Source organism: Sinocyclocheilus rhinocerous, unplaced genomic scaffold (genome assembly GCF_001515625.1).
Source record: "Sinocyclocheilus rhinocerous isolate Xijiao unplaced genomic scaffold, SAMN03320098_v1.1 scaffold2835, whole genome shotgun sequence".
Lineage (NCBI taxonomy): Eukaryota > Metazoa > Chordata > Actinopteri > Cypriniformes > Cyprinidae > Sinocyclocheilus > Sinocyclocheilus rhinocerous.
The window spans coordinates 342913-356589 of record NW_015664204.1 but is presented as its reverse complement, the minus strand read 5'-3'; the positions used below and the strand labels follow the sequence as shown (position 1 = coordinate 356589).

Here is a 13677-nt window from a genome sequence, read left to right as displayed (position 1 = left end):
GAGTGTGTGTGAGAGAGTGAGTGAGTGAGTGAGTGAGTGAGTGTGTGTGAGTGAGTTGAGTGAGTGAGTGAGTGAGTGTGTGTGTGTGTGTGTGTGTGTGTGTGTGTGTGTGTGTGGAGGTGTTTGGTGAGTCAGCTCTTTCTCCAGACCAGCAGCAGCTACAGCTCTTTCTCACTGCAGATCCATCCAAACTACATATGGTGTAGAAATTAGTTTTTATTTATATTTTCAGTTTTCAATCAAGTCACCTTTATTTCTATAGCACTTTATACAATACAGATTGTGTCAAAGCAGCTTTACAGAGTCAAACAGGAAAAATGTGTGCAGATAATGCAAGAGGACAATAGAAAACAATCCGTTTATCAGTTCAAGTCAGATCATTGATTCAGTAGCTGCGTTTCCATTACCCTTCAAATTGCACAAATTGAAATTGAAAATTGAAAATACACCCAATGGAACGTCAATTTTGCAAAAACTCCCATATATCGCAAAAACGTTTTTACGCTCCCATGAGGTGGTTTTTCAGGCAATTTGAAAAAGGAAAATTTCTCAAAACTGCAATGGAAACAGTTTTTTCGCATTTACAGGTCACCTGGCGTACGTAAAAGTCACATGATCACTCTTTAATGTACTATATCATGCACTGATGTAAACCGAGTCGTTTTGATGGGTTGACTTTAAGAACGGCTTGAGTCAATAATCCCAAAGCTCTGAGCTTTTCTTCAGTCCTCGTTTGCCTCCAGAGATCTTCTCCATTAAAACATTAAACCGTCAGGTCGCGCGGTTTGGGTTGGTGACGCACTGATTTTGAGAGATAGATGAGCTCAGATTTCATTAGCAGAGACGATGGAATCAGATGAGGACATCTTCACAGACATCTTCACAGCATCAGAAGCTCAGTCCTGCTCTCAGATCAGCTGTCAGCGGAGAGACAGCGATTCGGTTAGAGGCTGTTTAGTGTCATTGAAATGCTATTAGTGTTTTATGTTTTTGGAATATGTTTTTAGTATTCTGAATAAGTTTTTAAAATATTTTTTGTATTTTTGTTTTAGTACATTTTTGTCATTTTATTAGTGTTTTAATATGTCTATATATTTTTATTAATATTTTGAATGTTTTTATTTTTATATTTCAGTTTTTATTTTAATTTTAAAGTTTCAATAATTTCTGTATTTTTTATTATTTCTTTAATATGTCTACGTAGTTTTTGTTAATATTTTGAATTAGTATTTATTTCAATATTTTTTTCAATTGAATTAATATTATTAATTTTCATTTTAATTTTAGTGAAAGTTTTAGTAATTTTGTTTTGGTAACTTTTCGTTTTTTTTTATTTTATTTCTCTCTTTTTTTTTTTTTGGTCCTTTTAGGTTTTTAATGACTAAATAGTTTAAATTAATTAATAATTGCATTCATTACTTTTATTTGCTATTTAAACTAAATTAAAATTAGGAATGTTGCCTTTGCAACTAGCTAAAATAAAATATATTCATAAATATAAATTGTATTTATTTTTTCATTATTTTTTTTTTTTATTTTAAGGGTTCAAGCGCGTAGCGCTGAAACCCTATAGTAGTTGCTAGAATGGTCACGGATGAGCGATTTCCACGTAAAACTAATCGTGCAGACCAAACCGTAAGTCGTAGAGACTTGAAACTTGGGGGGATGGTAGTACTCACACCGCCACCCAATCGGCCTGATGGGGGCGCTACAGCGATCGAAAGTACGAAATTGCTCATAACTCCTAAAACGTCAGTCGCTGGCTCAAGTGTCTTATGTCGGCGAAATTTTCGGGTATTTTGCATTTTTTGAAAAACATACTTTTGCGAACTACTCCTAGGTTTTTCGCCCGATCTGAACCAAACCAGTGCAGAAAGATTCTCTGGAGAGTGAATATCAATAATTATCAAAAAAAAGTTTTGACTCACTGTCGCAAAGGGACGCCAAAACGTTCGAAGGGGGCAGGGCCACTTTTAGTAAAATGCCTATAACTCCTGAACGGAATGAGATATCTTCGCCAAACTTGGAACACTTATGTAAGAGCTCAAGCTGAGGTCACAGGGAAAAAATCGTGGAGATTGGCCACTTGGTGGCGCTATAAGAAACTTAAAAATGGCTATAAATAGGCAACCATTTGTCCTATCAACATGAAAATCACTGTGCACGGTCTTGGTCCAAAGTGCCACAAGTGTCTATGGGGACATTTGCATATCTCAAAAAACATGGCCGCCATTGGCCGATGAAGTTTGAGCACCTATTAGACAAGGTTAACGGAGGCCGATCATAACGAAACTCGGTGGGCCTGTTTGACTCGCGGCCCCAAAGGTCTGTGAGAAAGGTGAAAGAAATCGGCCACTGGGGGGCGGTATCACATTTTTTGAGGACGTAAACGATTGTACATTGCACGGTTTTCCGCACATACACTCGATATTTGTATCGTATGATAGACCTCCTCGTTCCGAACAACTTTGCCTCTAGAACCACTGCTGGCAATCAAACCGTTTTTTAAATTATTGAGAAGATGTGAAAAACCTACTTTTGCGAACTAGTCCTAGGTTTTTTCGCTCAATCTGGAAAAAACCACCACAGTGCAATTCTCTGGACTGTCTAGGTCAATAATTATCAAAAACGTGTTGAAATTTACCCTTTGGGAAGCTATAATGGGGTCCTTCAGAAAAGGGTTCTATCCAAATATACCCAAAAGCCTATAAAGCCTCAACGAAAACTCAAAGTTTCAAGGAGATCGGACCACAGCTGGCGCTATAACAGTCATAAACGTTATAAAAACATCATATTTCTACTTTGATTTTATGAGTAAATGTTGAAATTTAGATTAGTAAGCACTTTAGAAGTATTTGGATTGCTTTGATTTGAGATAATTTTCAGTCATTCGGAGGCTCGTGGTTGAGATCCGCTGGTCTGGAGGCAGAGAAACACAGATTATGGCTGCAGATATATTTTAGCACTGAAGTGCATGATTCAGATGAGCTCTTTGGCCCAGTACCGTCCCACTGAGATGCTGGTTTTGGCCTGGTTCTGCTCCATCATCTCAGCAGGGTTTGGATCTTCAGTGTGGAGCAGATGGTCAGCGGCTGATCTTTCTCTGACTCTCAATATTTACAGTTGAACATCATATTCCTGTGAGATATGAGTGTTGTCTGTCCGACTGATTTTAGATTTTAATTTGCTGAAAGTCAAAGTCGAGATGTGTTTAGTAGCTGCTGAAACAGTGATTGATCGTCTGTGAGCTTCGTTTGGTGACCTGTGATTGATTTGGCGTTTCATGAACGGCTGAAGCTGCTCGCTTGCGTCAGACGAGATTCCGGTGTCGTCTGAAGGTGAACGTCTCCAGGATCCGATTGATCAGACTCTCAGTCTCTGTCGTTCCTCACAGGAGCATCAGAAGACATCAGATCAGACCAATAACATCCAGCAGCTTCAGAAGAGCTGCACACTCTCTCTCTCTCTCTCTCTCTCTGTTGTGCTGCTCTTTTGCGTCCTGCGGTGATGGGCGAGCTGTGAGACTCTAATCGTTGGTGACGCCGTCCACTCGCGTCCTCATCATCAGGCCTGATCTCACCTGATCATGTGACACAACAGATTGCAAACAGTTGCTCAGACGACGATGCACTGTGACAATCGCCTTGGCAACGGCTTGTGTAACAGGACACAGGTGGCGACGCGGACTGGAGTGAATGTCATTCTGCTGAATACCCGCCTGCAGAATGTGTGTGTGTGTGAGAGAGTGTGTGTGTATGAGAGAGTGTGTGTGTGTGTGTGTGTGTGTGTGAGAGAGAGAGAGAGTGTGTGTGTGCGCGTCTGTCTTGCATTGATCTCGTGATGTCCGTGTCCTGTGCGCCGGCACCCCATGATGCTCCTCAGTATTTGGCTGTCTTTATCCTAGTGAGATCTGATGTTTGAGAATTACTGAATTATTTCAGGTTTATTATGAATTATTTTCAAATTTGGAAAATGTAGCAGTGCTACATTTCTACAAATCTGATGAAGAAACAAACTCATCTTTTATTTTATTACATTTTGTTTTACTAAAGAACTTATTACAAGTTCTAAAATTTACTAAAAAATGTACAAAAACTTTCATTTTTACATTTTTGCCAAAACATTTTATTTATTTTTTTTCCTGTTTGAATGAGACAGACAGTTGTGACATCCTCATACTGTAGCAAAACCTGAATCTACATGCATTATGAGGACATGTTTTACTCCATAAGTATGTCAGACCAGTGATGTTTTTGTACACATTGATTCTGTTTCAGCTCATATTTCAATGCGTATCACACAGACTTTGGCTTCACAGCACTATAACTCACTCTGAACCCAAACGCTGTCAGTGACATTTGAGACTATGAATCATATTGGAATCGATTAACGATTCATGAAGTGCCTGAAGATTCACACTGCTAGTTACTAGAAGACCAAGTGAAGACCAGCACTAACCGGACCCTCACAGAAGCCACCCTTACTTTACATATTAGACCTGATTGAGACTGGAATGTAAGTCTAATATGTTCTGACCTCTGTTTACTGGTTTGTGCTGGTTTGAGTTCATTAGAAGGATCTCTGGTGTCCGTTTAGCAGCTCTTTTGGTGTATAAAGAGCCGTTTGCGCAGTGGAGCGTGAGACACAGCGTTTGCCAGGAACATATGAGCGAGACGCTGTGAGATCTCAGCGAGCAGAGACCGCGCTCAGAGCCGTTTGTGTTGACAGACTCATGCCGCATCCAAACGCAGTGTGTCATTAAACAGAAAAGCGCTTCTGAACCCCGTGATCAGACAGAATCTGTGCTTTATTTTGGTAGAAATGACCTTTAGAATCAAATGAGCCCAAACACGAGTGGCAGCTGTTTGTGTGCATTACTGCGCTGGATGCATCTGAACGCAGCAGGAGACGCCGCATGAACACACGAAAACACGCCACGCTTCTGTGTTCCCCGTGACTGAACGCTCTCCAGAACCACAGCTCATGATGAGTGTCTGTCAGACGCGAAGCAGACCTGCTTTTGTCATGTTCATCTAAAGCTGGAGACTGACAGAACTTCAGCGCTTTCTCAGAGTTCATGTGGTTTTCAAAGTGTGGCAAATGAAAGGAAGCAAACGGAAAACAAGTTTCAGCAGAGAGAGAAGGTTTAGTGTGTTTTACATGGACCAGTTTGACAGGAGAAACCGTGTTGAGCCTGTCATTCATGTTTATTCATGTTTACATTATACACACTTGACTGAATTTGTTTCTCATGATTATGATTATAAAAACATCCTGATCAAAAGGCATCTGCTTAAATGCTTGAAATTAATTTAATAGGTACATCAATTCTGCATACATATTCTTTAAAAAATGTTTAAGTATATGTATGTATATATATATATATAATTTATTTTTTATTTTTTTCTCCTTGTTTGGAAATGTAGATCACATCACACATTTTTCCAAACAACTACATACATACATACATAAAGAAAGAAAGGGAAAATAAGAAAGAGAGAGAAAGTGTCTTAAACCATCTTTTCTATCTCCAACAAATGACAAACTGGAATAATTCAGTAAAAAATCACTGTAAATATTTTTGGAGTGTGATTTATGAGCTTCGGATCTGTTTAAATATTTCTGTTTTCTAATCCAAACTGAGTGTGAAGTGAAAATTTTCAATATTTTTGCACTAAAATGTTATCCTTTATTAAACACTATTTCTGTAAAATGGTTGGTCATCAATAATTAGTCCAAAAATAATAATTATTCTATAATTTTTTAATAATTAATGTTGATTAGCCCTAGAAAATCAGTTTTTCTTTGACGTATTGGCGTTCAGTAGTTTTGTGTGCATATATTAAAGGCACAATATGTAATTTTCGCCACTAGAGGGCGCGTATTCAAAACAAACAAAGAGACAAAGGCGTAGTTTGATGACGCCGTGACTGAGTGAGGAATCATGGGAGTTGTGGTCTTCATCCCCACAGCCGATGCAATCCGACGGCAACAATACTACAGCGAGGATAAAAGTTACGCCTTCTTTCTTTGCTTGAACATTTGGGCGGTGTTATGCAAATCTTCCCACATAGTGAGGTAGGTATGTGGGGGCGTGTTAGAACGAGCCGTTTTAGGCAGGCGTGGTTGACTCTTAACTTTTATAAAGAATATCTCTTTGGATTTGAGACTTTAGTCTTTGCAACTTTACAGATCTTCTTTATGCACCAAGAGCTTGTAACACTCCAAAGAGAAAGGAAAAAATGAAATCGCATCATATGACCCCTTTAATACGTTCATTATTAATTTATATTTATTTATTTTTTAATAAGCGCAGGGTAACGGCTGATTTGGGATCTGTTTGAAAGTTCCATGCAACTGTAACTACTGAAATCAAATGCAAGTGTTGGATCTTCAAATGATCTTGTTTTCTGGGTGGACTCTTGCTTTTATTCTCCTGTTATTTGCATGCTGTAAGTGACGTGTGTGTGTGTGTCTCTCTCTCTGTGTGTTGTGTGTGTGTGTGTGTGTGTCTCTGTGTGTCTGTGTGTGTGTGTCACTGTGTGTGTGTGTCTCTGTGTGTCTGTGTGTGTGTCTCTCTCTGTGTGTGTGTGTGTTTCAGAGCGTAGCATGGACAGTCTCCAGCAGGCGCTGCATCAGTCGGTCTTCCTCTCGGCCATGTCTGCTCACCCGAGCCGTGATCTGCCGCTGTGTTGGGAGCAGCACTGTAAGCTTCTGCCTGGTGTGGCCGGCGTTCAGGCCAGTCGCGTCTCCCACTGGAGCGTAGAGGAGGTGAGCAACACCAGACTCCTCTCATTCAGCAGATCACTTGGCTTTCGTGAGTTTGAGCGGCTGAGCTTCATGAGCGTCGCTCAGTTATTACTGTTGAATGCAGCTCATATCGGGGTTTATCTGTTCCTGTTCAAACCATATGAATGCTTTCCATGAAAGTAATCCAGCTTTGCATCCCTGTTTTGTATGTTTGATTTTACTCAAATAATGAGACATTAAGTGAATATTGCATTTTGTATATTCAGATTCAGGCCTAAATGTAAGATTCATGTATTTGAATTGCATATAAAACTTGATCATATCTGTCAGTCATACATCAATGAAACAGATTTCTGTAATAGTGCTAATAAACTCAATGTGTTTTAAATGCATAATGATCAGATTTATATATTGATCATCAATAAATCCAGTTTGTTTCAGTCTTATACATTTTAACTGATTGAATATTGCTTGTTACACAGCTAGCCATATTTAACCATGTTTTTAATTAATGTATTTGTTTTCATAATGAACAGATTTATACTGATTCTAAGCAATTTGAAAAAATCTGACCTGTTTGATTGATGTATGACTGACAAATATGATCACATTAAGTTTATTAGTTTGTTAAAACCAATAATCCAAATGCATGGAAATTGTGCATGCAATTTAAATACACAAATTTTAAATTTAGGCCTAAATATTTTTTAAAACAGTGCAGATTTGTGATATCAGGCATCACAACAGTAATTATTGATACTGACAGCAGTTTGAAGGCAGAAATTGTTCAGAATCATTGATTCCTGAGCTGCAGTTTTCATAGTGTTACAGTCGAGCAGACTTCAGCTTTATGCAAATGATGTGATGTGACATCGGCCAATGGGAGCGCAGAGGCTGGAGGTCACATGATCGCGAGTTTAAACACATTCTCGGCGTTTAGTGGCTGTCTCTGTGCAGTAGTTTGAGGCTGTTTGTCATGCTAATGTTGGGTTGCGAAGGTGAAATCGAGCCTCTGGTTGTCATGGTAACCAGGTGCGGCTGAAGCTCCATGAGGATGAACAGAGCGCAGAGATAAACACACAACACGCGTGTTGAGCTGCAGGCTGTGTAAATATCACCCAACGCTGCACAGGCCACTGTGTGACAGAGCCATTATGAGTGAGCCGCTTGATGATTTCCCGTGTTCTTTTTTTATATACACTTCTGTTTAAACATTTGGTAAAATGTTTTAATGTTTCTGAAGGAGTCTCTTCTGCTCACCGTTTATGTGATCAAAAATACTGTAAAAAATTTGAAATATTATTATAATTTAAAACAGCTGTTTTCTATGTGAATCTCTGTTAAACTGTAATTTATTTCTGTGATGCGCAGCTGTATTTTCAGCATCATTACTCCAGTCTTCAGTGTCACATGATCTTCAGAAATCATTCTAATATGCTGATTTGCTGCTCAAGAAACATTTCTGATTATTATCAATGTTGAAAACAGTTGTGCTGCACAATATTTTATTTCTCAGTATTCACAGATGAATAGAAAGTTCAGAAGAACAGCATTTATTTGAAATAGAAATCTTCTGTAACATTATAAATGTCTTTACTGTCACTTTAAACCTATTTAATGCATCCAGTTTCTTAAAAAAACTCATACTGACCGCTAACGTTTGAACAGTAGTCTAGTTTATTATGAAGTTTGTAGTTCTGTAGTATCAGAACTATCAGAGATGGTATTTGCTTAATGCAATTTAATAACAGCAAAATTACATGATATTAACAAGCTTAAAATTCAGTGAAGACGTTGGCTATGATTAATTGGCTGATGTGATAGTCTAACTATTAAAATATTGTCCAAATATGTTAGTTCAGAATAACTGTTAATGGAGTGTTTGATTAATGCTAGTTTTGTGCTGGTTCTGTGTCAGTGATGGTCTATAAACTCCCTTCAGTCCTGAACACAGTAATATACATCAGATTTACCGCGGTACAGAGTGTTCAGAGCCGCTGTCAGCTGTGTGATTTGGCTTTAGTGTAGCTGCTCAGCGCTCAGCGCTTTACTGTGATTTACGAGTCGTTCTTCATCGGTAAACACTCGCACTGAAGGGCTCGTTTGTTCCTGTGGAATCGAGTCTGGATTGATGGAGTCAGAGCTGCGTGTTTAATGCTGAATAATGGCCTGGATTTACACTCAGCGACTCTCCATACATTCTGATTATGAGTGTGATTTAACCGAGCCAATCACTCGTGTTTAGGTGAGTGTGAGTCTGAAGAGTGTTCAAGATCAGAACATCTGGAGTTTGATTTGACTGAGCTGCTTGACATTAACCCTAGCAACCAGTCAGAACACACTAACAACAGCTGGTGAGCCCTGAGATCATGCTGGTTTGTTCTGCACAAGCAGCCCAATGTTTGATGAGGGGGCGTGGCTCTGGTGTCATCTGATTGGCTGCGGTTCGAGGTCTGTCTGTCTGTCTGTCTCTCTGTCTGTCTGTCGTCTGTCTGTCGTCTGTCTATCTGTCGTCTGAAATCTTCTGTAACATTATAAATGTCTTTACTGTCACTTTAAACCTATTTAATGGTGGCGGTTTTATAATAAATGGAGATGTTGTTCCAAATATCCTCTCTGGCGTTTGTCTCTTTAATTAAAGTCCGGCGTGGCTCCAGAGACGCTCTTCCTGTAATGGTGCTGTGAGAACATCTGCAGGGTCAAAAAGCAGATCAGTGAAGCTCTTCAGAGACTCCTGCGCCGCTTCAGCCGGGTTATTCTTAGCTGCGGTTGTTTGTTGGAGATCCCTGAGCGCGAGTGTGTTCCTGTGTGAACGCTGCAGGATATTCTCGCGCTGCTGACGCTGCAGAAGGTTCCTGAGACTCTCAGCTGACCTGCGCTCGTGCTTCATCAGCGTTACCTGCGATCAGATCAGCCGTGCGTCAGCCTTCATATTCACACGCAGTCAGACTTTATGACGCTGCTTTCACGTGTCTGTAACTCTGCACGAGTAAATGAAGATTTGACAGATCCTGTTTAAAACTATTTCATCCGTTTTAAAAGTCTAAAACAAATAATTTATTCTAATTATTAATATATGTAATTATTTTATGAGCATTAGTGTCTTATGTAAAGTTAGTGGACAATTTATAAAAAGCAATAAGTCGCTTGATGTTGGTGTTTTTAGTAGTTTATGTATATTGTATTTTTATATTATGTTTTTTCTTTTTTTTTAGATTTTACATATTATTTTTATATTGATATTATTGCATTTTTGTTCTCAGGCACAGACCACTTTAAGCACGATAAAATTACTTTATTGATAATTACCCACTAAATCAAAATGATGATAGACATCAGTGTACAAGTAATTTTTTAGATGTTTTATTTATTATGTTTTATTATATTTTATATTATTATATTTTAGTTTTCAGGCACAGACTCTTTGAACATGATAAAATTACTTGTATTTGTAAAAACCCACTGCATTAGTTTGATGATAGACACCAGTGTTCATAAAATATGAAAATATTACATGTATTAGTAATCAGAATAAACTATTTGATTACCAACTGATACAGTTTATTGGTGTGACTGCTGCTGTTTAGAGTTGCTAAGCAATCCAGCAATTCAGTCACACTGTAACCTTGATTTTATCCTGTTGAGAATCTCAGAAAACACAAGAGTGAAGATGAAACTGTGTGTGTGTGTGTGTGTTTCAGGTGGCTGATTTCATCCATTCTTTACCCGGCTGTGAGGAACAGGCCAAGCAGTTCAAAGAGGAGGTACGTGTGGAGAAAAAATCCAAGGAGTTTCAAATGTGATTTTTCTCCACTTCCAGCCGCAGCAGCTTCAAATCAAACACAGATGAGAGAAATCCTGCTTTACTCTTTCACTACAAATGCAGTGAAATCACACCTGCTCCACTGCAAACAAATGTTCCTGATTAGTATTCGTGTCTCTGTTTCAAGTAAAAGAATCAAAGCTAACTTAAAATAAAATGCATTTACTTGAAGCGAAATTATGATGAATATTAAAGGTTGGAATATTTTTAATGTTTCTGGAAGAGTCTCTTCTGCTCAGCAAGGCTGCATTTATTTGATCAAAAATACAGTTAAATAGTGAAATATTACGTGTGTGTTTGTGTGTGTGTTTGTGTGTGAGAGTGTGTGTTTGTTTGCGTGCGTGCGTGTGGTGTGTGTGTTTGTGTGTGTGTGAGTGAGTGAGTGTGTGAGAGAGTGTGTGTTTGTGTGTGTGTGTTTGCGTGTGGTGTGTGTGTGTGTTTGTGTGCGTGCGTGCGTGCGTGCGTGTGTGTGTGCGTGAGAGACTTTAAATGAACAGTTCATCTGGTAATGAGTGTTCTGTTATCATTTACTCACCCTTTTCATGTGACTTTCACAAAAGAACATCCTGCTGTTTTGAGTGTAATGGAAGTGAATGGAGGCTCGACCGAATGACACAAACAGATGTGTATCGTATAGTGATCCGTACGGCTTTCAATCGCTTCGAATTAGGACTGAAATCTCATTGGCTGACAGTTCAGTTCTGTCGATATCAATGATATCTAGTTTTTGTAGTCCGTTTGAGAGCAGAGGAAGATTATCAGTCAGTAATGGCTTCAGTATGTATATACTCTTCGTATGAGTTCAGAAAAATGTTTTTGGGGTAATTTTGGAGCTTGTCAGACATTCGGCTTTCATTATACGGAAAAGAACAGTCAGAATGTTCTTCAGAAAGAAAGTCTTACGGCTCTGAGTAAGTGATGTCAGGACGATCATTAGTGTCTGAACTCTTCCTTAATACTTAGATCTGGGCCCTTTCTGTTACTTTTTACCTCTAATTGTACTCTATTATTTTGTACAGTTCTGTATGATTTTGCCGTACCTGCTGAATCATTTTATTTATTGTGCGAAATCACCATACGTTTGCACAGGGAAGGATAATAATATATTGTATATGATCAATTTCAAATGCCAAAAGGATTTGTTTTAAATTGAAGAGTGTTTATTTTTGTGATGTATCGCGCAGAGCCCAGAATTAGCCCAATCCCTGTTTATGTTTAATGAAATATTATGAAATACTTTATTGGAGCGTGAATGGCTCTGTGAGAATGTGATCTGAACTCTGGTTTCGCATCAGGGCATTTTCTGATGATTATTTAAAGACTTGCTATAATGCACAAAGCAAACGATATATATATTTGCTATGAATTTTGACATTGGTGTGATTTCAAAGCCGAATCAGTCTCATTTGAACGTGTTTATTTAATTTAGCCAAACGTCAGGAATGTACATCCGTCATGTGTGTGTTAGTTTTTGTTCCTTCAGTCTCTCAGCGCAGAATGAAGACGATCAGTTGCGTTTCATTGCACTGCTGTATTAGTTCAGCCCGTTTATCCAGATATGATGATTGATTTATTGATCAGATGCTCTGTACATATTTATAAACCCTCTTTCTTAAACTCACTTCTACAACAGATTTCGTTCAGTCACATCAGCATCCTAATAAACCGTGCAAACCTCCTCTGAATGCTGTCGTCTGTATTCTGAATCATGTTCCTACTGAATTAAATCATATTTCTGTTGAACACAACATCAGTGGAGCTGTAAGTTTCATAATTCATATTAAACGTTGGGTTGATGTGTTTGGTTTTATATTAAATTATAGCTGGACGTTCTTGGGCAACGCTTGATTTGGTTCGCTGTGGAACATCAGGACTCAAGAGATGATGTCTGTGTTTATTCACAGCAGATGCACGTCTCTGTAGCACGACAGCAGCATTAGTGGAGGAACACATTGATTTATCTGTGTTTATTAATAGAGTTGAGCTCGAGCAGAGCAAAGCAGGAGAATCTCAACCTGAAGCAGCCTGATATCTGTTCATCTGAACACGAGTGTAAAATCAGTGAATGTTTTTCTGCTCGAGTGTCGTGTTGATGTTCCAGCAGCTCAACAACCTTCAGATGTTCCTCAACCATCTGGATGACCGGTCACGGGTAAATCAATCATGTTAACCTTGTTTATTTATAAATCAGTTATCATTTATGTTGTGGCCAGCTGGAGAAGCTGTTGAAGTTGAATAGTTCACCCAAAAATGGCGCAGAGCATCCATTGCTGAGACACTGATGCAGTGCTACATTTCTACAAACCTGATGAAGAAACAAACTCATCCTCATCTTGGATGAACTGTGCTTGAGTACATTATCAGCACATTAATTTTTGGCTGAACTATTCCTTTAAACAGGGTGTTTTAAAGGGGTCATATGATGCTGCTAAAAAGAACATTATTTTGTGTATTTGGTGTAATGAAATGTGTTTATGCGGTTTAAAGTAAAAAAAAACACATTATTTTCCACATACTGTACATTATTGTTTCTCCTCTATGCCCCGCCTTTTTGAAACGCGTCGATTTTTACAAAACTAATCGGTCTGAAAAGCGAGGTGTGCTCTGATTGGCCAGATATCCAATGCGTTGTGATTGGCCGAATACCTCAAGCATGAGACGGAAATGTTACGCCCCTCACATACCGTGTCCGGCCGGAGCGACGAGACAAAAACATTAAAACCCATTACAAACGAGGCATTTGTTGCATCCAGTGGGGACATAATTACTGATTATAATGACTTATACTGTCTTTTTACGCATTGCGTTGCATCGCGCCACGTAAACAAAACCATGTCTGCATTTGTGATCGGAGAAATGACAAACAACAAGTGCTAACGTTAATCCACACTGCCCAAAACTCACGTTTGAATCCTGACATGGCTGCATCAACACTACTGCTGTTCCTGAAACCACGCCTTCTTTCTTTGCGTGCACATTTGGGCGGTGTTATGCAAATCTTCCCACATAGTGTGGTAGATATGTGGGGGCGTGTTCGAACGAGCCGTTTTAGGTAGGTGTGGCTAACTCTTAACTTTTATAAAGAATATCTCTTTGGATTTGAG

At 38.8% G+C, this 13677-nt stretch overlaps 1 pseudogene; it reads left to right on the top strand.

The window, feature by feature from the left end:
* The window catches only part of LOC107729940 (lethal(3)malignant brain tumor-like protein 4), a 58021-nt pseudogene extending 47468 nt beyond the window's left edge, over positions 1 to 10553 (top strand).
* The last annotated feature ends 3124 nt before the right edge of the window (positions 10554 to 13677 follow it).